The following is a 4,080-nucleotide window of genomic DNA, read 5'->3' on the forward strand; positions in this document are numbered from 1 at the left end:
AGCACGGTGATTCGCGGTTCCAAACGATTTACTTCTTCGAGGCGGCCTCCGCTTCACCGTCTGATCCGTCTCTCCTTGAGCGCTGATTCCGTGCGCGGTGGCGAAATGACGTCAATGGTGTGGCCGCTACATGCTGCGCCGCAAAGTTTCGAGCTGCACAGCACAGTGTTGAGTTTGGCCCATCAAGTGGCATTTGATTGGAGCTTGTACGGGGAGGAGGTGGTAGTGAGCAGCCAGTGGGACTTATGGCCTTTATCGCAAGCGTAACAACTTAATGACCGATGCGAGAAGGAAGCACACACAAACGAAAATAAAAAGCACCAGAGAGTTGTAACGGGTGATGACGGGATCAGCCAACTGTAATGTGGGCACGGCTTGCACACTGGATCGGGGTGTCGAGTACATCAAGAGCTGTTCGTCGAGGAGTATGGATTGATGAGTAATCGGTACCGAACGGTAATACAAAAAAAAAACGATTAGATGAGTTTAGTCCACGGCCGGCTTAAGCCATTTTTGCAACACCTCTTATGCTGTGATCGGGACTGGGCAGAGCCATTATGCTGGCAGTAACTGTGTGTGTTCCGCTTTTCTTGGCCAGAAGTGTAATAAACCTAATCCACGGCGAGAAACATAGCACCCGACCAGAATGTTTGCAAACACGGGCCGTTATCGCGTTAAAAATAGAGAGCGTTGTCATGGGATGGTAAACGATTCAGTCACAAATGGCAACCGTGGGACACATTTACATTGTTCCGTGTTGCGATAAGCCCCAGCACAATTTCAGCCGTAGCAGCCATGAGGCCCATTCCTATCTTATTGCTCCCATAGGCCCGGATTGACAGCAAGACGGGGTTTTCGTCTACTAGCACTGGTTTGCCTAAAAAAGAAAGAAAAAGAAACGCGTTATCAACCGATACGGTTCCCCGTTGTATCGCCAACGATTTCGTTATTTGTTTTCGGGTTTGTATTGGGTGCGTTTGTGTACTAATTCTTAATGCGCTATGGTTGGCACGATAGCTCATAATTGAAGCAAAACAAAACAACTCTTAAAGTAAAAGAACACAACCATTACTGGTGGTGATGAAATGAAGTAAGTAATAAATGAGTAAATAATAAATAAATCACTTAAAGCAACAACAAACGAACGAAAATCAGTCGCAAGTCAATAACTTTGTTATACTAAACGTTTCCCAATCACCTTTTTGTGCAAACCTTTGAAAACGAAAACCGATCATGAAGGGGCAACGATCAAATAACAAACAAACAAACACTGCAAACCGAAAAACGGAGGCATGTAAAATGAGAGGGCGATGGTAACCTGATTATATCCGCCAAGTATCCAAAATGCGAATGAAGAGGAGAAAGCGAATTAGCAATGACGCAAGCAACAAGCAGCAGCGCACTGGAAAAGGATTGGAAAAGATTATAGAATTAGATTGAACTAACAGAAAATGTATTTCATCAGCTGTAAATTGACCAGCGTTGACGTCAGTATCGTCGGTCGGTTACGGACGATGGGTTGAGGCCGTTTTGTGCATTTATAAGTGCAATCACACTTCAAACGAGTGTTTATACGCTACCATCATAAGAAAGTTTCATTGAAAAGGAAATATCGTACAACAATCGTTGTAGCGGTTGGTGTGGTGAAATATAAATTTACATATCTTTTGCTGATTTTGTATACAGTGTTAATGTTTTTAAATTAAGTAGATGAAATCAGTTAAAAATGTGGTGTAAAAATACCACAAAAGTGACTGGCTAAGTGATTGTAATTAAACACGATGCATGTGTGTGATCGTTTTTGTCAAGCCCTGTACGGCTCACAAAGCTTTTCACGCGTTTGAATTGCATACTTTTAGGGGCTTTAAAGCTCGCGGCTTTGACGAGCCATGCAATTTATTTCACAAAGCAGAATACATCATATCAAAGAGTAAATCAACATTTGAAATAGTTATTTTGAAGCTATAGAGATATTAAATAGTAAAGAGCGAAATGTTTACCTGTTCAAATATTCCTGAAGTGGAACACCCTGAGAGGAACCTTTCGTCGAGCCGTAAGCGTGCTTTAATCAATACTACCATTGCATATCTGTAGAGTATATTGCTTCGACAGGTGTCAGATCATTCGCCAAAACATAAAAAAATAATGAAGGTGAAAAATAAATATTTGTTGATTAATGTCATAAAATATGGAGCATACGATATAAATTTTGTATTTCTGTATTAATAAGAAAACCATTGATTTATTAATTATTTCGTACCAATATCGAAAAATGCAATACATTCAAAATAACATCAATGCTAAATTGTAACATTCACTTTTCTTCTTTCTCCACCCTTTTTTCCAGGTTAGTATAGCTAATATGAGCTGAATGCGCGTGTACCGGGCAAATCGAGGGTTCGTAGCTGCATGCCTTTTGTCCGTGGAAGTCTTTTGTTCCCGACAGATAGCTGAATCATGAACGATTGGCGTGAACCGTTTTCATTCATTGCAAGTGAACCGTAAGTAAATGAGAGTAAGGTGCTGTTGTGCTGTACAAGCGAAACATTCCGGCAACCGATACAGCCTTGACATATGTGTATGTGTGTTTGCTGCGTCCCGTTTCAAAACGTGGAAAGGTTAAAAGCAATTGAAAAATATGTAGATTACTTGTGTTTCGGGTGCACCACATCGCAGTCGGTTGTTACACTTCGCTCCAACAGTTTTGAATTTTGTTAAAAAAAATAAATAAAATAAAAACATTATCCGCCCAAGTGAAACTGGATAACTCTGGAGATCCGGCCAAACTGAAACACTCCCGCGCTGGTAGCGTTACCATACCGGTCACAGAAACAAATGAGCATCAGCCAAGGCAAATACAGCCACAGTTTTTTCCTTCGCCCAGGACTATAGCAAGAAAATGATAAATCGATTATGTCTGACGCAGTCTGACGGGCTGTGCGTTTGCCTTGTCTAGCAAATATTTGACTTTCTTTTGCTGCCTGCCTTTTGCTTAGCTTGCAAACTCTCAATCATTCATTAATATGGGTCAAAACAGGGACACTAAGGCGGTATTGAAAAGCACGTTATAAGCGTTACAGATCACGGAACGGCGATGGTAAGCGACAGCACAAAATCGTTTGATTTGGTTTTTTGTTTTTGGCTTTGAAAATGATCTGGATGAAAACAAAAGAAAGGGAGGGGGGGGGCGGGTGACGGGGAAAGATAAACAAAACGAGCGTCGATGTTAGCACGACATGTATAGCACGGGTAAAATTAGCCACCCGAAACGATTAATCTTTCCTTCTAATGGCAACGCCATAAATGACTGCGAACATTAATGAGATTGATTAATCAAATTAGATGAACTAAATTACACGTTTCAGGGGCTTTTGCTGGGACAATGCTTCTTCCCAACTTAATGGTTGTCTTGTGTCAAGATGATTTTGCACTTTAGGCGTCAGATATAAGGACTATAATTGATGATAATGATGTTATTAAAAAAAAATAACGAAAACAAAGCAAACCATGCTAAAAACATTTGCTGCTGTTGTTGTTCAACAATAGAGAAGATAGTTGCTGAAGATTGTTAGAGCACGTGTGAATATAACCCACTATAAAGCACTTACCTGATAATTAGTTGAAACGATTCGAGTAGTTGTGTCCTTTAACGCAACTTGTGAGAAAACTTCAAATGTTACATACAACACTCCGAGATCTATTTCAGATAACTGTTTGTGTGTGCATGGTTTTACAAGATCTTTAATTATTTAAACAAAACTCTTCAAGCACTCCTCCACCTCCTAATCTAACAACAACCTTCTGCAAGCAAGATGGAGCAAGAGAGAAAACAAGCCCAAGATGCACATACAAACGTATGAGAGCGTAGTAAATATCGCATTGTATCCTGCCATACTACCACGCAAGGCATACACAGAACCGAAGCGAAATAGAGAAAGGGAGAGCAACGTTGCGCGTTGATACGGGGTAAACAATCCGCTTTCAAGAGCGGCGAGAGAAAACATCGTGCCCGAATCGTGAAAAATTCGTCTCCATTCTGCGGGATGCTGTGGCACAAACCTGGTCGCCACGAGCTTCACA

This window comes from Anopheles arabiensis, chromosome 2 (genome assembly GCF_016920715.1).
Source record: "Anopheles arabiensis isolate DONGOLA chromosome 2, AaraD3, whole genome shotgun sequence".
Taxonomy (NCBI): Eukaryota; Metazoa; Arthropoda; class Insecta; order Diptera; family Culicidae; genus Anopheles; species Anopheles arabiensis.